The sequence below is a fragment of the Crinia signifera genome, chromosome 6, assembly GCF_055691185.1.
Source record: "Crinia signifera chromosome 6, ASM5569118v1, whole genome shotgun sequence".
NCBI classification, from domain to species: Eukaryota; Metazoa; Chordata; class Amphibia; order Anura; family Myobatrachidae; genus Crinia; species Crinia signifera.
The window spans coordinates 90228051-90251447 of NC_139222.1; the positions used below are offsets into that span (position 1 = coordinate 90228051).

The window sequence follows — 23397 nt, forward strand, 5'->3', positions numbered from 1 at the left end:
TATAATGTTGCATACTGTATAAAATGAAACGGCACAGTCTTCTGGTGCATTCTAATCACATTGTATTGTAACTAAGATGCATTTTGGGGTAAAAATCTGCCCGGCCCTAACAGAATCTCACGGGACCTGGCGTGCAGAGAGGGGCTGTTTGGAGCAGTGTAGGAGGGAGGATACATCTATATCTTCTGCTCTGCACCAAATTCCTACAAATCTGAACATCTGAATTCAGTGAATTGGAAATGTAGGGACCACAATAGGCCAATGATGGAGAAACCAAATGTATCTGTGTAGGTGCAAACTAGACCTTCCACATAGTCAGGAAAGATGACTACAATATGAAATATGACAAATGTGGGCGTCAGCATGATCATCTTACTAGTTACCAGCCTATCAAATTGACTGAACAACATTACATTAATGGCAGCCACGACAGCTGTGCACTCCTGAACAGAGCAATACTTGAATTGCTCCATCAAAGGCCATTTAGTGGCCTCTGATGATCAACACACTTGAATTCCCCCCGTAAAGGTGAGGAGCAGTGTAAGCCTTTTGTTATACTGAATTCTTATTTGGAGCTTTTAAATTTTTCCAGATATTTGTATAGCTGCATACTTCCAGCTGGTAGAACATACAATTTGGCCCTGTCGCAGGTTTACTACGGAAGAAAACAATGGGGGTTATTCTGGTTCACTCGCAAAGGCAAATTCACTCTCTAATGGACTTAACCATATGCACTGCAGGTGGGTCTGATGTAGAAAAGAGAGTTAGATATGGGTGTTATATTGTTTCTGTGCAGGGTAAATACTGGCTGCATTATTTTTACACTGCAGTATAGATCAGTTTGAAGTTCAAACCCCACCCAAATCTAACCCTCTCTGCACGTGTTACATCTTCCCCACCTGCAGTGCACATGGTTTTGTCCATTAGAGAGTGAATTTACCTTTGCGAGTGAACCAGAATAACCCCCAATCTGCAGCAAAATGTGTCTCCTGCTAACCAGTTGTGGTTGAAGATATAATCTGGCATGTGTAAAAAAGCCCGCTGCCTTTTACCCAGCCAACACATAGCAATCATTCTTTCAGACTAATATAGTGACTGGAATAATTACTCTGTTTATTCTTTGTTGTGTCATTTCGGGATTAAACCGCAGCAGCTTTATGTATAAGTTGAATAGCAGGTTATTCGTTTGGAAGACAGCACTCATAAAATATTTTGCTATTGTGGTATTGTTAGAACATTTCCTATACAAGTATTTGGTTCCCATTGAAAACATCATTTTCTGACAAAGTGCTGACATGATGTTATTAATCAGATAACTGGTTTCTCTGCTCCCTGGAAGCGCGATAAAGGTCTTCAGACTCGATGGTTATGAAAACTGGAGGCAGATGTCATTCTTTATGTTGCCAGACACTGGCAGCCATGGGTGGAGGGAGATGAAGAATGATGGGATATTACCACTGACGCATGCTATTCTTCTATACAGTAACAGAAGAGCTTCAAGTATCAAAATATAACTCTTTGATTATTGCTTATTTAAAGCCTGTAATTTGACAAAGACATCAACCCATTTTACTTAAAGCGGTCAGGTGAATTTAGGAGAAACCAAAGTGTTTCAGGTGACTGCTGACTTGTTCATCCCCTTTTTCTATAGAACCCGTGTGCCACTAACATCTCAGGCACAGCTGTCGTCATTGCTACATTTCTCTTCTGATTGTAAGTTCTGAAAAGGGCTCATTTGTCCTGGTCCGTGTATTGGGAAAACTAAATTCCTTTTACCATGAAATCCCAGAATTCAGGATTGAAAAATGGCCAATCCTGAGATTGGCTTCCCTTATAAAAAAAAAAAAGCCCCTTTATGGCAGGGTGCGGGCGGCAGTAGCTGGGATTTGGGTGGGTGGGCAGCCGGGTAAGTGGGGGCCGGGGAATGCAGCTAGAGGCGTACCTGGGAGCCGGGCCAAGGCATGCAGTGCGGCTGTGCATCCTTCGGCAGTGCGGCTGTTCATCCTGCGCAGCATGACCTGACAGTCACGCTGCGCAGTGCTGCAGGCCAGGCATCGGGAACAGCCGAGCAGCCGCTGAGTGGGTGCTCAGACGCTGCCCGGCATTAGACTTCGCATGCGCAGTCTAATTCCAATATCCCAGGATTTTAAACTCCAACCCCAGGTTTGAAATCCCAGCATTTTTGGGGACAAATCCCAGGACCCCGTTGATCCCGATCCCAGTATAGGCCACACTAGTGTTGTGTATATGTGGACAAAATAGTTGCACATCATACGCAGTTCTTTAAGGGCATACACACGTATTTCCCTTCACCTTTCCAGTGTCTAGATCGTCCATACCCACACATAGCGATCTGCGCTATCCAAAGTTTTGCATGCACTTGCTAGGTGATCTAACTAGATTTTGCCTACATGTGCTAAAGATCTAAACCCGAGATGGCGACTTGCGGGGCCATGCATCACCATCGCTATGAGGTGTACACATTGAGCAATGTGTGCTTAATTTCTAAGCGACCTAGACAGATCACTTAGAAAATCGGCAAAAATCACCACATGCCTATGCCCCCTTAGAAAACATGATATTTCTTAAAGTATTCACAATATCAGCCACATCACTTAATAGAAGTTTGTGGTGGAAACTCCTTAGATGATGCCCAATGTATAATCTATAAAGAAATCTGCTTATACTCATACTTTTCTGCTAGGTCTAATTTATGTAGATTTAGAGCCCCTTATTTAGTTCTGTCCAATGTTTGATGGTTGTGTACAGTATGTAAAATTAATACATCGGGTGTTTGGTCGCAGGCGCAGAGAGAGGGTGGGTTAGATACAAAGGGATGGTCATTGAACAGTTATGGCTTGGAAATAGTGATGTGATGTGTCCTCGTATATCTAGATTCAATACACCATGTAAGGAACGATCCCTGACAAGTGTGAGCTGTCGGGTCTCATGCCCCTAACGCAGGGTTGCCAACCCTCCCGGAATGGCCGGGAGGATCCCGAAAATCGGGTCCCCCTCCCGACCCCCCGGAACGGGGGGCAACCCTCCCAGATTCTGGCTGTCCCCTCCCCCCCCCCCTCATGTACCTGGTGGTGGAGGAGGCTTTAAATTGCCGCGATTTGCGGCATTTCGTCGAAAGGGGCGGGGCTAAAGATGCAATGTGCAAATTGCGCCTATTTAGCCCCGCCCCCTAATCGGAGACCCGCATATTGCGGTATTTCCATTACTGGGGGCAGGGACTGATGATGTCTCCATCAGGCCCCACCCCCAGAAGTGATGTTGACAGTCTCCTCTCTGGGGTTCTCCCGGAGAGGAGATTGTAAAAGTCGACAACCCTGCTCTAACGTCGGTTATATATATATCTGGAGAGAAGGGGATGGAAGGAAGCGCTATATAGTGCAATATTATTTTGGTAAAAAGAGTTTATTCTATGCACATAAAACTGAACCAACGATACACTGCTCGTACCATTAAGTTCCTCAGTGTGGGCTATAAATACCACATGGTGTATAAGATAATAAAACCCGGTCACCGTCTGTCCTTGATGCTGCCTCCTGGCAGGGTCCGCTCTGTCACCTTAGCGCATACAGCACTTCACGGTAGAAGATCAGTGTGTACCCCTTAGCTTCCACGCAGCAGGACTTCAGACTCGGTGTGTCAGTTTGCGTCAGGTAAGACACGCCCAAACGCGTTTCGCTTGTGGCTTCGTCAGTGGGCTCAGGTGACAGAGCGGACCCTGCCAGGAGGCAGCATTTAAGGACAGACGGTGACCGGGTGACCGGGTTTTATTATCTTATACACCATGTGGTATTTATAGCCCACACTGAGGAACTTAATGGTACGAGCAGTGTATCGTTGGTTCAGTTTTATGTGCATAGAATAAACTCTTTTTACCAAAATAATTTCTCTTTCAATGGTCCTGGTGACACAGCTCAACACTGGGATGTAGGAGGGTCCGAAGGAGCCAGGCACCTATCCTAAAGCTTTAGAGGGTAGGCTCCTCCCCTACTGCATCCCTGGACTCTTCAGTTCGTGTTAGGTGCCCACTGGAGTGGGTGCTATTCTAAAGGGCTGCAGGAGCAGCCGAAGAATTAGAGTAGTTAGGGGATTTTTATTATTTTATTAACTATTACCCTAGCTAGGTAGGCACAGTGTGAGGATTTTCATAGTGAATCCTCACACTGCTAGCGCAGCAGGAGCTGACAGAAGCGCGTCCTGTCAGCTCTCTGTGCACAGGGTTGACTCTGTCTGGTCTCCCTGTGCTGCGCTTACAGCCTCTATTAAGAGGCTGCCTGGGCTCCGGAGTAGCCTGAAACCGGCTCCACGTTTAGGTGGGGATCATGGGGGACAGGCGCTCCGTGATGGCGGCGGCCATTTTATGCGGAGCTTACACGCTGAGCTCCTGACTGAGAGGACAGCAGCGCTGTGACAGGCATGTTCCAAGTGGTCCCCATTTGAGGGGGAGATACTGGAACAAGGAAATCCTACCTAAGGAGCGGCTAGCTGGGGGTGGTTGGCGCCAAAAGGTCACGGACCCCGCAGCAGCAGGGACTTTGGTCTCTTCCTTCACTCTGACTTTGGCGCCTTTCAGAACGCTTGCAGCGGAGCTGAGCTGGCTTATTGATCCTGGCAGAGTGACTTGGATTTCCTGGGCATCGCTTCCCCGCAGTTGAAACCTACAGACAGCTAAGTGATTGGGTGCATTGACTTTGTATAAACGCTTGTACAATTGTTTGCACTGTGTATATTTAGATATATATATATACGCTTCACTTGCATCATGTCTGAGCATCAGGCTGTGGTTTTGGGGGAGGGAGTCCTTAGTGCACTGAGCGCGTGCAATGTTTGCACACAAAAGTTTGTCCCTGAGCAGATGGCCAAGGGGGGCTTATGTATTACTTGCGCTGATGTGAGACCCATGGGCAGTGAACACCATAGGGGAGAGCAGAGTGAACCTGCGTGGGCCAGTGCCCTAGGCAGGTCGGTAAACGCTTTGGTGCAGCTTCTGGACAGGCAGAGTGATGTGCTGGTAGAATCACAGAGACCTATGCCATCATCTCAGCAGTCGTCTGGCTCCTTACCTCTTACCCAGGCAGATCCTGCACTTATTCAGGTGATGCAGGATACTGCTAAGGGGATCAACAGATTCAGTGAAATACTGGACAAAATGGATGAGGTTACAGGGACCCCTAAAAGGTCTTATGCTATGCCTAATGTGTTAGAGGAAGAGGAAGGAGAGTATACTGACACACCCTGGGACCAGGGTGATGATTTTGAAGAGACCTCTGCTGCTGGTATAGAGGATCTTATTGTGGCTGTAAAACAGGCGTTAAAACTGTCTGTTGAGGATAAGACCCCTGTTAAGGGTGTTTTTAAGCGACAGCGAAAGGAGGCTGTTACTTTTCCCTCAGATGAGGGGTTACAGGAACTATTGGAAGGGGCTTGGAAAACCCCAGATAAGAGGCTACAGATGCCTAAAAGATTCCTTAGTCTGTACCCCATGCCGGAGTCTCATTCTGAACTCTGGGAAAAGGTGCCTGTTGTGGATGCTTCTGTGGCACGCTTATCAAAAGCTACGGTATTACCTGTACAGGGTGGTGCAGCTTTTAAAGATGCTGTGGATAAAAAGCTAGAGGGAAACCTCAAGGCTATTTTTGAAGGGGTGGGGTTTACCCTGCGTCCCCTTATTGCTTCAGCCTGGGTCTCTAAGGCCATTATAGAGTGGGCTGGTGAGCTATGCACCATGCTGCAGGCTGACCACGGTGCTTTGCTGGTAGCAGAAAAGATTAAGGCCGCTGCAGAATATGCGGTGGAAGCAGAGGAGGAAGCTCTTAAAATGGCTACCAGAGTATCCACAGTCTCCATAAATGCCAGGAGGGTACTCTGGCTTAAGGCCTGGGAAGCGGACAATGAGTCCAAAAAGGCCTTAGAAATGTTAGCTTTCAAGGGAAAGTTACTTTTTGGTTCTGAGCTTGAGGAGATTATAAAACAAGCCACAGGCGGCAAGAGTACGTTTCTGCCGGCCTCCTCAACAAAGCAGTCATCCAGATTTGCTGCTTTTAGGCCGTCCTTTCGGCCCTCCCCTAGAGGTGGTGCGTCCTTTCGGGGACAATCGTTCAGGGGAAAGTTCCAGAACTCCAGGGGCAAATCCCAAAGGTCCAAGTTTGGCTCTTTCAATAAGAAGCCTGCCTCTAAAGGAGAGGAAAAACCCTCCGCATGACTGCCAGGGGATCAGCCCGGCAGGGATAAAGGTGGGGGGGCGTCTTACACACTTCAGAGACGCTTGGGCTTCTCTAGACCAGGATACCTGGGTCTTAGAGATTATTACCCAGGGTTACAAAATCCCTTTCAGAGGGCGGCCTCCAAAGAGGTTCATCTCCACACCCATACCAAAGCAGGCGCTCCTGCGCACAGCTCTTATGAGAGCGGCTCATTCCCTTTTGGAAAAAGGGGTGGTAGTCCCGGTTCCCAGGGCAGAGTGGAAGAAAGGATTTTACTCCACGCTGTTCCTGGTGCCCAAACCAGACGGGTCTTTCAGACCAATACTAAATTTGAAGTTCTTAAATGTTCACCTTTGGGTAGACCATTTCAAAATGGAGTCTTTGAGAACTGTACTCCTGAGTCTGGACCAGGGAGAATTTCTGGCGTCCATGGATGTCCAGGACGCATATCTGCACGTTCCCATTCACCCGGAACATCAGATGCTGTTGAGATTTGCCATAGGAGACCTGCATTTACAGTTCCGGGCGTTACCCTTTGGCCTAGCAACCGCGCCAAGGGTATTTACAAAAATAATGTCTGTGATGGCGGCAGTGCTGAGGCTCAGGGGAATCACAGTAATACCCTATTTGGACGATCTCCTGTTCAAAGCAGAATCAGCAACACTGCTTCAAAGTCATTTAAAAGAGGCCATCAGTTTTTTGCAGGCTCACGGCTGGATTTTAAACTTACAAAAATCTCAGTTGGTACCATCACAGAGGATCCAGTTCTTGGGAGTCATACTGGATACCCATCTCCATCGGGTATTCCTCCCGGAGATAAAGGCCAGGGACCTGGTCAATCTAGTTCAGGAGATCCTCAGTGCTCCGAGCTTGTCAGTATGGAGGTGCCTCAAACTCCTGGGGAAAATGGTGGCGTCATTCGAAACGCTTCAATTTGCCAGGTTCCACTCTCGAGTATTCCAATGGAACATTTTGTCAGCCTGGTCAGGAAACACTTTGACCATGAAGACGGAGTTGATAGTGCTGTCCGCAGACACTCGGGACTCCTTGAAATGGTGGACAGAGGTAGATTCCCTTCAGTGGGGTCGGTCATTACAGACCTGGGACTGGTTGATAGTAACTACCGATGCCAGTCTCAGGGGCTGGGGGGCAGTAGCCCTGGATCTCAGGCTGCAGGGCCTGTGGACGGCAGAGGAATCAGCGTTGCCAATAAACATCTTGGAGCTGAGAGCTGTCTGGAAAGTGATTTCCTTGGCGGGAGACAGGTTAAGGAACTCCCCCTTGAGGATTCAGACCGACAATGCCACAGCTGTGGCGTATCTGAATCACCAGGGAGGTACTCGCAGCAGATTGGCCATGTGGGAGGTGTCCAGAATCTTTCTATGGGCGGAACAGAATGTTCCTGCAGTATCGGCTATATTCATTCCAGGAGTGGAGAATATAGAAGCAGACTTCCTGAGCAGGGAGGAGCTCAAGGAAGGAGAATGGAGCCTACACCCTCAGGTGTTTCACCAGATCACTGCAATGTGGGGAACTCCGGATTTGGACCTAATGGCATCCAGGTTCAACCATCAGGTGCCCAGGTTCTATGCCAGAACGAGAGATCCGCTAGCAGAGGCAGTGGATGCCATGACTACCCATTGGCAGGGAGATCTTCTTTATGCATTCCCTCCTATTCCGATGTTAGCAAGACTGTTAAAGAGGGTACAGGACCAGAAGGTCCCGGTGATCCTTGTGGCCCCAGATTGGCCAAGGAGGTCTTGGTATTCGAGGCTTCAGAGGTTATCAGTGGATTCATGGCGTCTACCTCTGAGACCAGACCTGTTAAGACAAGGCCCATTCAATCATCTGGATTCCGATCGATTGATTTTGACGGCTTGGTTATTGAAACCGCCATTTTAAAAAAGAAAGGATTTTCTGACGCAGTAGTGCAGACTATGATAAAAGCCAGAAAGGCTGTTTCTTCTGCAAATTATTATAGAGTCTGGAAGACTTATATTAGATGGTGTGAGAGGCAAAAAGCTCACACATCTCACTTCAAATTATCAAAAATGTTGGATTTTTTACAAGATGGATTTTCTTCGGGCCTAAGTCTTCAGTCGTTGAAGGTGCAGATTTCGGCCTTGTCCATCTATTTTCAAAAAAGAATTGCCATTTTACCGGAGATTCAAACTTTTTTACAAGGGGTATCCAAACTGAAACCCCCTTACAAGCAACCAGTAGCACCTTGGGACCTGTCACTGGTTTTGGATTGCCTTCAGAAGGCACCTTTTGAGCCTTTGAGGTCGGCTGACTTTAAGTTTCTCACGTGGAAGTTAGTGTTTTTGTTAGCAGTAGCATCTGCTAAGAGGGTGTCTGAGTTGGGAGCCTTGTCATGCAAATCTCCCTTCTTAATCTTTCACGATGACAGGGCTGTTCTGAGAACAGTGCCCCAATTTTTACCGAAGGTAGTCTCTGCCTTCCATTTAAATCAGGAGATAGTTCTACCTGTGTTTCAACCCCCAGAGGGTTCCAAGAAAAGGGACAAGTTGAAGACTTTGGATGTTGTGCGTGCCTTACGCATATATGTGGACAGAGTGAAGAGTGTTAGAAAGACTGACACTTTATTGGTATTGTATGACGTACATAAAATTGGTTGGCCTGCATCTAAGCAGACCATTGCTAGGTGGTTGCGATCTGTGATAGCTTTTGCATACACCAAAGTGGGTAGGCCTGTACCGGCCAGAATTAATGCGCATACCACCAGGTCAGTTGCTACCTCTTGGGCGGTCCGACATGGGGCCACAGCGGAGCAGGTTTGCAGAGCTGCCACTTGGTCATCTGTTCACACATTTGCCAAATTCTATAGATTCCATGAGTTCGCGTCGGAGGACGCATCATTCGGGCGAGCAGTGCTGAGAGCTGCAGACCTGAGCGTACCCTCCCAAAGGACCGGCTCTGGAACGTCCCAGTGTTGAGCTGTGTCACCAGGACCATTGAAAGAGAAAAAGGGATTTTTGTAAGAACTTACCGTTCGAATCCCTTTCTCTGATATGGTCCTGGTGACACAGCGATCCCTCCCTTACGCTCAGTAAGTATGCCAGAATTTCATGATGTTCATGTTAAAATGGTTAAAAGTTAACAGTTTCTGTTATAAAATGTGCATATAATATGTGCAGGTGTTTGTACTGAGTTAATGTATTCCAGTGGCTTTGAAAGTTGAACTGAAGAGTCCAGGGATGCAGTAGGGGAGGAGCCTACCCTCTAAAGCTTTAGGATAGGTGCCTGGCTCCTTCGGACCCTCCTACATCCCAGTGTTGAGCTGTGTCACCAGGACCATATCAGAGAAAGGGATTCGAACGGTAAGTTCTTACAAAAATCCCTTTATTGCACTATATAGCGCTTCCTTCCATCCCCTTCTCTCTAGATAAAAATTGGTTCTGTTTGGATCCCAGGACCCTATCCAGGTTGGAAGCAGCGGTCAGCTAAATCAGTGATCTAGTGCTACTTGGAAACTGAAGGACAACATTGTCTGATGAACTGTCTTTGTATGAGTATCCATTACTGGACTTTTTAAAAGAACCCAGGCAGTTAAGCTAGCGCACCTCCATACCCCCTTTGCAAATTATATATATATATATATATATATATATATATATATATATATATATATATATATATATATATATATGTGTGTGTGTAGAAAGAAATTGGAGAAAAAGCGCAGATATGAGCAAAGTGTAAAACAAATTTTACTAAAAGTGCAGGCTCACATACATCATAGATAACAGCAAACAGCTTGCCACAGTGATATCCAACACGGTGCACCAACGACTTGAATAGCCGGGACCAGCCTTTTCGCCGCCGCCAGGGCCTCCGTGGTCAGGAACTCCAAAAGCACAGCGTTGTCGTTTTAGGCCACGCCCAACCGGTTTCGTCATCTGGGGACTTCGTCAGGGGGTATATATATATTATATAATTTTTTTTATTTATTTTTTTGCCATCTTAATCACAACACAGTGTGACTAATACACACCAGGAGACTGAGCTGATTCATTTTGTTATGTGAAAAGGAAAAAGACAGATGCCTTCGTATCTGAAGAGGGCGCCTGTATAATCCTGCTTTGTCAAGCTGCAACAAAAACAAGGGGTGTCACTCCCTTACAAGTAAACAATAGGCAAAAGATGGTTGCGCTACACACTAAATAAAGGTATGCAATTTAGTTAAAATTCAAATAACATTTATTGGACATAGACAAATTAAAAGGTGAGCTTAATAGCTAAAAAAAAATAAAAAAAATATAATAAACATGAAAATAATTGCTGCGATGATTTGTGCACATTTTAGTGAGATTCTCAAAGTCACCTTACATTCGGGTGTGTCCTGTTCTTTTTTGGCCCAAAAAGATGTTATATGTCCTGATATTGGTGGGTGTCGGGAGTATGTTGTGGCCCTCCACTATGCTTCCTCCAACCTGGGTGGTAAGGATGGCATTTCCTCCACAGGGATGGATAAATTGGCAAATTACAGAGGTGGCGTTCCTCCACAAGAAGCAGTTGAGCCTGTGTTGCGATCCTGCAGTCCGGGGCTGCACAATTTTTAACTTGTTGTTACTCCACTTATTCGTTTGGCACCTGGAGACACTCTCTGGAATGGATGACTGGTGGCAGCAATTCTGGTATACCAATGGCCAACGCGTTTCGCTGCTCCTGTAGCTTTTTTAAGGTGGTTTGTTGGGTACACAGTGTGGGTATAAATACCCTAAGTGATTAAAACATTATGCACACCTGATATTACCTAATTAACTTTGGACATTCACAAACTACAATTGTAGGTATATGAGAGTGAATAGGAGATAGATCTTAATACACTCTTATATTAGAAGTAAAAAAAACGAGGCTCAAGCAGCCCATACACGCTGCTATAAGGACTGACCCGATGTGTGCTTTGAGGTGCGCGCTCCCGCGCACCTCATCGCACAGTACAAAACGTATGTGCTTGCACATACTTTTTGTACCTAGTTCTCATCAAATAGCATCGCATTGCATGCACAACGTGTGCACATACAATGCAATGCGATTTGATCCGTGCTAGTACAGCACGGAACGCACGCTCACAAAGCAGCGTCTATGGGCAGCATTAGAAATAGTAAAAAAGTACTTATTATTTAATATTAAAATTAGGAAGCTACTCAGCGTCCCCGCACTTCAGGTTACTTCCGGTTTGAGTGGAACGCAGATGAATCGCAGACTTGCGGGAAATATCGGCATAGTTATTATTTTTATAGTTTGGAGATATCACTCCTTTTGGCCCTTCTGAATATATATATTTTTTTAATTGTTTAGTGTGTATGCTCAGTAAAGTCAATGATGTGCATCGTTAATGACCCCCCCCACACACACACACACATAGTGTCTGTACAGCATGGCCAATTAAACCTTATTGCCAACGAGGCATGCTATCAGCGGGGGGCCAGGTGCCATCACTGAACAATATCGCTAAGTGTGTACACTCAATATCATTTGCTCAGGAGTTCAAAGGAAAACACTGCCAATATCTCTCATGTAGCATATGGCCTAGTGTGTACGGGGCTTATTACAAGTTTGCATCGTATGTATTTATTTTAACTTTCTCTTCTCAGGTTATAAATCTTTGTAGCTTGGCTCCCAGTTCAAGCCATAAGTGATGTCTACTGTGGTATCCTGACAACAGAGGAACTGTTTCTGTTAACATCAAGGATAATGTTCCAAAATAAGGTCTAATTCTAACACAAGAATAGAATTAGGATTCTCTGATCCCCAGTCAACAATGGCTGGAAATATACAGTATGTGGCTTAAAAGGAAATCCAGAGTTGTCTACTTCAAAAGCTGCATTTGCTGTCTGGCATCTCAGTCCTGTCCACTCTTTGAACCTCTTCTGGAGTGTAATCTTATTATGTGCCATTGGAATGTACTTCCTTAAGGCAGATCAAAGATAAACTAGTAGCCTCCATCTCTCAAATGAGACCTTCCTTTACCACCCATACTTTAATAATGAAACAGAGAGACCAGGTAGAGTGGAAAATAGACTTATTATAGGACATAGTATATCAGCGGAAACTACTGATAGTAAAACCCAGATGCCAAGAAGACTATAGTTTATATTTGGCACCAACAATAAAAATTAGCGTAAGATCTCTGGGTTGCTCCATTGATAATGAAAGGCTGGTGGGGACAAAAATTTGGTCATGTATGGGAGCATATGACAATCAACCATCCACTTCCGAATACTGGAAGATAGACAAAACAATTTGTTTGGATAAATTTGTTTCATGATGATGATGATGATGACTCGTATCATGTATGGCTGTGTGTGTGGTACAAAATTTGTACCACACACATCCATACTTGGTCATCATCATCAATGTGTGTGGTATAGCCATTGATAATGTGACGTTCAAGCAACTATTAGTGTCCGTATTTCAAAATGATATACTGTAGTGGCAGTCTGCAAGTTTTTTGACAGGAGCCTATAACCAGGCAATGAATCTCTGCGCCACAGTGGCCGTACAGACAACTAGTCAACTCTACTGAAGAAGAGGGTGGACTTGATGGCGGGGCCCTGGGCATCACGTAGGGAAGCGTGTTATACCCAAGGGCCTGACGTGCTACACTGCATCAGGTCCTTGAACACTACAGTCCTGTAACACACACAGCTAGGCCTGCATATAGAATCTATATATAGATTATATATGCAATGAATTTAAATTACTGGGAGTAATGGACAGATATTGATTTATATGAATGCTTGTCTTAGTCTTGGCAGCACGACCGTCCATTACCCCCAGTAATTTAATTTTTACCATGGATTGGTGAAAACAGACGTGGATTGACGAAAAAATTGACGAAAAGCGGCCCTGAATTCGACAATCCGCAGTCAAAGCAGATTTAAAAAAAAAAAGTCACATCTGACACCCTTCAATGCTGTTGTTAATGACAACATTGAACATGTGAGTGACAATATTTCCCCTGTCCGGAAATATTAGCACATATTGAATCCCCCCCCCCCCCCCAAAAAAAAAAAAATTGGGTTGGGTTGGGCTATGCAGTGGCATTTTTATTGTTGCAATAATGCAAATTGACTATATTATCTCTATTGTAAAGTTATGTCCCTAAAAAGAATTGGCTGGCATACGGTCAAGATCCAGGCAGTCGGGATCCGGACAGTCAGAAGACCCACAGCGGGATCCTGACGACCAGAATCCGTACAGGGGTTGTGGTTACTGTAAGACACTAGGTGGAGGGTTAAGGTTAGGCTAAGGTGATGGATATGGATAGGCTGTGGGGGAAATGGGTTAGGGTTAGTGTTAATGTATTTACCAAGGATGTGTGGGTATTCATTCTGTCTGTTGGGATTGCGCTGTTGGTCTTCTGACTGTCAGGATCTCGACTGCCAGGATTTTGGTATCCAGTTAGATACTCTATTGTGAGCTTATCCAAAATTTGAAATGGATTTACTGCTTGTACAGTATGTGTATATGCTATATTTATGTACTGAGAGTAGTATAATGCTTGAATAGGAGATTGGAGGACTGATCATGTCATGTAAACGGCAATTCATGCCAATGATCAAAAGAACTGTGCATACCTCTGAGTTGCAGTGCGCATGTGTCTCGATTCTAATTCGCGGGATGGGCGGGGGTCCTCCTCTGGCCGCATCTAGCTGCAAGCAGGCACACGCCCAGAGCAGGATCTCTGAGCAGTAGTAGTCAGCCACGCTTACAGCAGCAGCTTCGTTTCCACGCAGAGGCGCATTATATGCGCCACATTCCGTTTGATTTAGGATCGTATGGACAGGTGAAATGCATGTATTTGCATCTTCTCACATTCTAGGGGGGTATTAAATGTTTTGGTCACGGCTGTCGGGCTCAAGAAGGGGGCGTGGTCACAAGAAGCAGCCGTGAATCGTCGAGCTGCGACCGGGAGCTCATCGATTCCCGACTGCTTGAAAAGTCGGGCTAGTTCTGCCGAGATCCCCTGTTCGATGCTGTCCAGGAAGTCAGCATTGAATAGGGCCCCGCAGCCATCTCCTCCATTGGGAGATGGCTGAGGGAGATTGAATATTCCTCTCTGTATGCATCTGACACAGAATGAGAAAGCTACTTTGTCACTGCCCTAAAATGGTGCAGATATCATGTTGGATAGATTTTCAGTCTAAACATGTCAGATGCTTCAAGAAGCATTTATATCTTTAGGACTTTGCATGCTTTGTAGACGTTAACTATGTTCCAGCTTGAAAGTAATTAGTCAGGACAGCTCCAAATGATGACAGCATGTGACACGCCAAGGTCTGCTGTAATGAATGAGTCACAACTACTAATGTGTCAGCGAGCGGGTGCCAAAGCCCGATTCCTACTTTACCGAGTTCTGTGGTGCTGGTCGCCCCAGGCTGTGGCAGTACCGTTGCAGGCAGGTGCTGGCCAGCACCCACCCTAATAAACTGACGGAGGTTGCCCTCCTGGAATGTCTCTCTCTTGGATGCTGCTGTGTGACTCTGGTTCTAGGTGGCCATACCTACTATATAAAAGTGAAAGCTTGTCCTTCTGTCTGTCTTTCTATACAAATCCACGGTTTAAACATGGTCAAATACAATCTGTGAACAAGTACTGCGGGGGTAACACACCCTTAGCAACCCTAGGGTTTAGGCAGCAGCACAGAGTATTTCAGCATACAGCATAACTCTGGAATGACTGGAACACTTTACACCAAACCTGGTACACATATCAGTTACAATCTGTGAACAAATACAATGGGGGTAACACACCCCTAGCACCAATAGGGGTGGGGCAGCAGCACAGGCTACAGATGGAGTCCCTCTCCGTCAGCGCTCGCCAGCAGGGAGGTTCTGGTGAGCGCTGATAGTGAATGAGAGGGGCTCCATCTGTAGTCTGTGCGCCCCCTTCCAACGGCTGGCGGGGGCAGGCAATGGAATCTCCAGCCCCTGCAATTGAAAGGCTGGTTCCATCTGTATATCAGGACATGCATGATAAGTCAATGATGACAGGGCTGCATGTGACAGGGACAGTGGGTTACATCCTCTCTGGATGAGTATTTCTAAATTTTTTTTAGACCATGAACTATATCCGTGACTTGCTCAGTCTCTCTCCCTGGATTTTACTACTCCTGTTTATATTATGTTGTTGTCTTCTGCAACATTATGCCTTTATTTTTATTTTTTTATAAAAATCTTTTTTTTGCATTTAAATAAGATGTTGCTGGCTTTCATTCCTCTAGATGATGCCTTTTTGACCCCCGTTTAGACTGACTTCTCCTTGGCAAAGATACATATATATGTATATGTGTGTGTATAAATATATATATATTTTTTTATATTAAATGACATATTAATGCATTTCTTGTCCATGCGTATATTAAATGTGTTTCAAATGACAATACACGATGGCATTCCTACTTGTACAGATAAGCCCAAGATGTAAACCCTAATGCCTTGGAGGAGCCCAGGTGTTCTCCCCCTTAATATATTCCTGGCACTTCTCCTTACTGTTACTAAGTGATGGATTGTTGTGAACATGGCTTCTTTTAATATTAATTAGGCAGAATCGCCATCATACAAAACGAAACATGTTTCCCAGCTTCCCTCAGTCTGTGATTTCTGACAGTGCCAAAAATGAGTATTTCACTGCTAATCACACACTAACTTGTGCGTAGAAACCCGGAGCTGAGCCACATTGCCAGAGCTGCCGCTGCATTGTGCCTGTCTGCAGACAGATTAGGGAATTGTGTATAACGAGCATGGTGGGGCCTGTATAACTCTGGATAGAGAGTCACAGTCTCGGCCATGTTTACAGCTACAGAAGTTATGTACATCTAGCGGGTCATTTTGGGCACAATAACTACCCAGCAGATACAGTGCATTTATAAATCATAGGCTGAACCCCCACGTGTATGACTAGAGCGTACAGAAGAATCGTGAAGATCAGATACTAAATAATCTGTTATTTTCTTGCCTAGTTTACACAGCCTAGTGTTGTGTGGAGTTTTCTTTAGCAAATGAAGTTAGCACTTGTGAGCAAAGGGAATTGCATCAACCCTGTTTCCTAAAGCCCTGTGTACGCAGTGCGGAATGAGTCTGTTGTCTCATTTCACATATTGTTCTATAGAAGCTCAGAAAGGGGGGTCTGTTTTGATGTACAGGGCAGGTGCAATAGTATATTATCCAATATAGATAGTTATATTTTATACAAAATTAATTAATTGTCCTTGAAAGGTTATTCTGTGTCTCACCACACATAATTTCATGCCGATGTTGCCTCAGAAATGTTATATTTCCATTCCATAAAACAAGGAATGCAATGGTTTTAGTCACAGCAAATGAAGAGGGCTATCCCATTAACTGTGATTATTGATCGTAGGTAATTGCTTCACTGGGCAGTGTCCTATTAGCCTGATAAGCCAGCACGAGCCACATCTTAATGGGGATTTTGTTTCACCTGCCTAAGGAAGGCCAAGCAAAATCCCGAATAAGTGTTGACTTTCCGGTGGCTGCAGTGGTGAAAACATACAGGTTTCACTAAACCTGTGTGTTTTTGAACAAAAAAAATATTTGTTTAAGGGAGATCTAATAAAACATCACCAGAAATTCCAGTTATTCATTCACAATATTTAATTGCATCTGATTGGATACACTTTGGGAGACGTGTCAATCCACAGAGCAAAATAAAATGAGGCGTTACAATCAGGCAGCCTTAAAAATGGCAGCAAGAAGCTGCTTTGTTTTTACTTTATCTCTCTCTGCTTTCTCTCTCTGTGCTCGGTGTAATACATCTCCCCCTGTATGACAGTCATGCCCATCTGCAGGCAGCAACAGAACCAGCAAATGGGATGGACTTTTCCACCTAAATAAAGACCATTGCTATCTATGTGAGAGAACTTGTGCGGCTGTAGCTTTATCAGATACTCGAACTCTGCTTTGCTGATGTGTTGCGTTCTGGAAAATAGGAGTCAATTGATTTTTCCTTTTCTTTTTTCTATGGTCTTAAAACCTTGCTTAAAGGGCCCTTCTTTACTGGTAGCACCAACCAGAGCTCAGCCTGTAATGGCTTACATTTGTTTTCGTTTCCAGTTCTGCAATGCTTAGAGGACAGAGCATATCAGAAGTGTTCTGTCAATGACAAGAACCCAGCTTGCATTTCCTCACTGCTGACTGCAACATGACAACAGTTCTTTAATAATTAATACTAAGGGTAGACAAAACACAGCTAAATACACATATGGAGAAGTTTAATCACAGCCAATTCATAGCATTCAGCATAAACACAAATGCCTCCCATTTATATACATTCTATATAAAGCTCTTTATATTATGCTTGGGAGCAGTGAAGTAGGATGGATTTGTATTGCGCTGTTGTGGTTTTGTTGGTGTATAAGTCCTGATCTGCTGAAGCTGCTTCTTGGTTTCTTTCAATCTTTGGGTTGTCAAAATGAACTGAGACCTCAATATATCCGCAAATAACTACAACCACAGTTGGTCAAGCTCAATAAACACCAATACATTTTTAGATCAGTAGGGGCCCAACGCCCAGGAGTCCATGTTCCCTTGAACTCACCTGACAGCTTTTCGGAAGTCCTTCCATCGGATTTGGCACTTGATGTGCAATTTTTACATGTGATTTATCCAGGCCATGTACATTTGGAGCCAGTTTCTTTCAGCAGGGATCTGGCGGTCGGATCACCAACCCCCAGCCGCCGGAAGAGGATACTTGCGCGGTCACTGTCCGCCAGTCCCCAGCGCCTCCCCAACCCCCCCGCCTAACCCTGCCCATCTCCCTGAAGTGGAGACGGGCAGGGCTCCTGTCCCTCGCCACCCGAAAACTGGGACGCGCGTCCGTGTGAGATGCTCGCGCCTCCCACTCAGATGGAGCAACTCTCCGCCTGGCGATCGCCAGCGGGTTGCATTCAGTTGAGTCCCTGGCGCTGGCTGAGAGGCACTCCATCTGTACATGTCGACACCTTGATATGGTCCGCATACTCAAGGATGATAAGGTCGACATGAGTTTTTCACGTTTTGGTGTCTGTCAATATGGACACCATATAAGTGTACCGCGTCCCCTGGCCTGGCTCAGCACAGGATTATATTCTCACTCTGGGCGGGATGTATCAATATTCACTTTTCTGTAGTGAAGTGGACTCCGTTTTTTCGCGCTTTTTTCGCGATTCTTTTGCGATGATTTTCGCGTTATTTACGATGTTTTTATGCATATCTTTGGTCCGCGCTAATGCAGACCTCTCCCGAAATCTTTTCGTTTTTTTTTTTTTTCACTGCGCATGCGCGATGACGTTTTTTTATTGTCATGCGCAGATGCGCTCAGGGGCTGGGCGGGTTTTCGCGCGTTTGCATCAGGACTCACCCCATTCGTCATCTCTCCCCTATCACCTCCGCCCCATTGTGCCTCACACCTCGCCCTAATAGTAACCCTCACCTTTTACCTTTCACCACAAACTAACATGCCCCACAACTCTTAAATAACATGCCTCTCACCACAACCCAACTCACATCTTGCCCTACTTTGAATATGCCCTCGTATGCCACACTCCTCACCCACCCTTATCCCATCTGTCACAGTGCCTCACACCTAAAAAGCCTCCTGCTTGCTCTGTGCCTCACACACACACACCTCGCCCATGTGGGCAGACCGCCCTGCCCTACTTTGAATATGCCCTCATATGCCACCCTCCTCACCCACCTTTACCCTAATCCCATCTGGCACACGGCTCACTGCACAGTGCCTCACACCTCAATGGCTCCTGGTGCCTCTTGTCCACATAAAAAACCAGGACAACCGTTACATTCACCTCCAGAAGAAATTACCTTACACTTTACCCTGACAGGACACAACAGTTCGCCAGCAATATAAGGCGAATTATATAGAAGAGAAGCTGAGCGCTGCGAATGTTAATACATCACACAGCGCTTCAGCTACAATGCTGTCCAATGGGAGGATTTGTCGCGCCGGAAACTCCGCGATACTTCCACCCGGCGGAGTTTTTTCAACAACTGAAAACGAAAACTTTATTAATACATCAGGCGAACAAGTGACGAACGCGAAAACGGGATGTCAACGCCACGGTAAGCGTTGATACATCCCGCCCTCTATGTCCACTTGGATGGTAAAGTATGAAAATCCACTTAAAAAAAAAATATAGTGAAAAACTCATGTTGACCATGTCTATGTCGACCATAAGCTTGTGATGACCCTTTGTCATTGTCGACCTAGTCACTGTCGACCATTCGTTATTGACATAGTGGCTGTCGACCTAGACATTGTCTGCCTGTTGATCGCATACCGCTCTTGTGAGGTATTATTGCTGTTGGAATAAAACATGCTATATTTTCCCAAGAATCTGGAAAACCAGTAGGCGTGCCTGAGGGCTTAGGGGAGGGTGTGTGACGTCCGCTTCTGGCCTGGATATGCCTTTCTCCATCAGACCGCCGAGTAGGTAGCCTGTGGTGACTTGTACCCAGTGTAAAAGGTCAGTCGATGGTGAGCCTGTTACGATGTTTTTTTGACAAATTCGCTCGGATTCGAATAGATTTTTAGCCATACCCATCCATTCGCACAGCAAGCACATTCATTTGTCCGCTGCAAATTCACGGCTGAATTACCCCCATTATATGCTGATTCTCAGAGTAAATGATGATGACGACAAAGGCACTTGGTGATATTGGCTAGCAGAAGCTATAGTGGTTTACTTGTAAATACTTCTGCCTAAAAGAGAATCCAGCATAATGAGGTACTGTATAGCGGAAAGCAAAATAACTTACATAAAAACAGTTTTTAATGAGTATATGAAGATCCATGTCTGTCTTTTGGTATTAGCGTGGGCATTTTGGCACAATCCAACATGGCAGCTCGTACGCCTGGTATCCCAGATACATCATCTTGCTGATAAGCGTCTTGTTTTCCTGCTGTGAGAACGGGTTGCTCTATTTTATTCTTTAGTGGAATTGGAATTTAATTAAATCTGTAGCGGCCTGTATTGTTCACTTGCTAATGACCCATTTAACCCCCAGGTTCATTCTTTGTGTCCTGGTGTCCTGGGAAAAGGCATACGGTTCATTTACTGGTGACAGAGCCTCAGAAATGTCCCCTTATGTATATTATTTCAGCAGTGTGTGTTTTCCATAGCACTTCCAGCTAATGGGCCAGCAGACGGAAGTGGCAGAATTTGAATGAGGGGCTTTTTTCAGTGTCTCTGCTGCAAAATTAATGTGCATGAATAAGCTTTTGTAGCTGTTGGCTGATTATTGATCTATACCCTGTGCAATAAACAAACTGTGTAGTACTTCCAAAAGCACGGTATAAAAGAGCCCCTGAACACATTTTTTGCATTACCATGATATTGCAGAATGCCTGGATTGTGTTGCTCTTTCTATTGAGCATGTTTTTCAATATTTACAGCCTCAAGTGGAAAAGACTGAGGTGAATTGGGCAAAAGATATCAGCAAAAAAAAAAAAAAGGTTCCATTTGAAATGCAGATGTGTCTCCGTACATTGCAGCTTCACTAGTGCCAAACAGGCCCACTCTGAGCTCCAGGGCCTGGTAGACTAAGCCGCACCAAGTGTCTTTTTCCATCAAAATTAATTTAATTCAAACAGATAAAATTACTAGAAACCACAAAACTACTTTGCTAGGTTGCACTGATCAGTTAGGTGTGTATAAATAAGCGGTGTAGTCTGAATCTGTATCCTGTTGTGCTTAATCTGCACCTTTGTACATGTTTAAACTAATTTCTGTGTGGTGAAAGTCACAGGGGGAAATTTACTATAATGGCCGATTTACAGCCGATCCCATGTACGACCGGAATCGTCCGTAATCGGCCAAAAATATGAATGGAGAATACAACTGCCGTATTCTCCGGATTTGTATTTTCTGATGGTGAAGTGATTTGTATTTGGCTGCTGAGTTAACTGGCAGCCAAATACGTATGACCCGCCAGCATCACATGGATCAGTCCTATCATTGCGATGCTTCTCTGTGTCTATATCCAGCACCTGGCTCTTAAAGCCGGTCCTGGTTACAGAAATACAAGGAGGGGAAAGCTGGGGCCCTGTATTTCTATAACCAATACCAGGCACTTGGCCCAGACCTGGTTCCCAAAATACAGGAAACAAAAGGAGTAGGGGTCCCCCCGTATTCCGGAAACCAGCAACGGGCTCAAACAGCCAGCGGTGTCATTCCACTTTTTACATAAGGCCGGGGAGGCCAAAGCATGAGCAACCTGTCTGGTCAGCCTGGGCCAGGTCCATCCCCCCCACCCCACCCCAATAACCAAATAAAGGGGTCTCCTCTCCAGGCGAAGCCCGGGACTGTCCCTGCCATTGCTGTCCCCATGGCATGTCTAGAAAGGCTGTTTAACGCGAAAGTAGGCTAGATGTATCTTGTGTCAATGTGTTTGGAGAGAGCCACCTGTCTCACTATCGAATAGAAGACTTGAGGTCCAGAATAAACCGTCATATGGTTGTCAGATTATTACAGAACTAATTGGGTGGATGATTTTGTTAGTGTAAACCAAATTGCTGACCAGTCACGTATAGGATTTATGTAAACATGGCATATGTCCCACATGGCCACATAGCAAAAGATATTCTATACTATTTAGATAGGATAAAACAAATATATCACTGAATCACATCATTTTTTTTTTATTTTTTGTTATTTCTTTGAATGATTTTTAGCATTCTGTTTAAGTTACAATTACATCAGTGAACTGGTCCTCTGAGGGGAATACCACCGGTCCTATGGATAACATCAGTCATGGATAATGCAGGAAATGCTGACATTATCTGGGGATAATTTAACGGCACATTATATAATTGTATTAGGAAGATTTCCTCTCTAAGCTGATTATTTTCAGTATAAGAGTTTGGGGTATTTTGTTATCAGTGTCCCACAGATCAATCCGGATTGTTCTGTCAAGGTCTGTTAGGTCGGCACAGACCTGCTGTGGTGGTCTTTTAACCTGAGGGGTTTCTGCAGTAAAGCAGTGGGGTTCTCTGTCCCATTTGCACAGAACAATAGCGTTGACTAGTGTAATCTTGTGTCATATTTATTTAGGATTTAGTTTTGTAATAGACACTGGTGGTACCACACTGTGTTACCAAAAGGAATCTCGCGCATCTGCAGCATTTATTCATACAGTGTATGTCATACCTCATTTTTACATTGTAGCACTTTTAATATATTATGTTCTGCCCATATTGTATCACCACTGTTAATATTTCTTAAAGTTTTACTTTTAGTTATCATTATTACACAAAGGTGAGCTTTCACCCCGTGTTGTGCTATTTGCTGTGTGTTTCATCGGTTATTGGGCGAGATGTACTAAGCCTTGAAAAGTGATAAAATGGAGAGTGATAAACCACCAACCAATCAGCTCCTACTGTACCTGTAATTTTTCAAACATGACAGGTAGGAGCTGATTGGTTGGTGGTTTTATCACTCTCCATTTTATCACTTTTCAAGCTTGGTACATCTGGCCCATTATAGTATAGACTATGGTTTGCTTATGCCCAGACATTACTGAAAGAGCACATGCTAGAGCTGGAAACAAAAATCAATGTTTAAAGCAAAAGTTTCAGAAGTACCATCAATGCTGTATAACCATCTGGTTATACACCATCAATGGTAAAAGTATCCAACATTGACTATATACCATCAACCATTTTGAATCCTCTAAATGGTTGATAACCATCCCTAGTATAAAGGGAAATATATCTTATTGCATATTGCTCCACTTCTGGAACCAGGCTGTACTCTAGTTATAAGGTCCCGCCGCTCCTGTCATTGCAAAATTAAGTGACTTGCGGATCCTTGATGCAGTTCACATCATGCTAGCCTCGCCTAACCCCTATGGAGCCACAATATTGGGTATTAAATCCCCATCCTGACCATTTCTTTATCAAATGGGTGGATGTGAGAGATCCACCCACTCTTCTGGGGTTGGTGTAGACTACCCAAAAAATTTGATGGGTCCATTTTTGTGAGTCTAAAGTAGGTAAGTCCTCAGCTGGTGAGAGGTCTTTGAAACTATTTAATTTAAGCCACCTTCTCTGGTGTAAACCAATCAGTATATATATATATATATATATATATATATCCAATATGAAAAAATGACGGCACTCAGAAGACTGTTTC

General features: G+C 44.7%; 1 protein-coding gene across 4 annotated transcripts in view; it reads left to right on the plus strand.

Annotated features, from left to right (window-relative positions):
- SULF2 (sulfatase 2) overlaps positions 1-23397 on the plus strand; it is a 306266-nt gene that overhangs the window by 40465 nt on the left and 242404 nt on the right. The window lies entirely within an intron of this gene.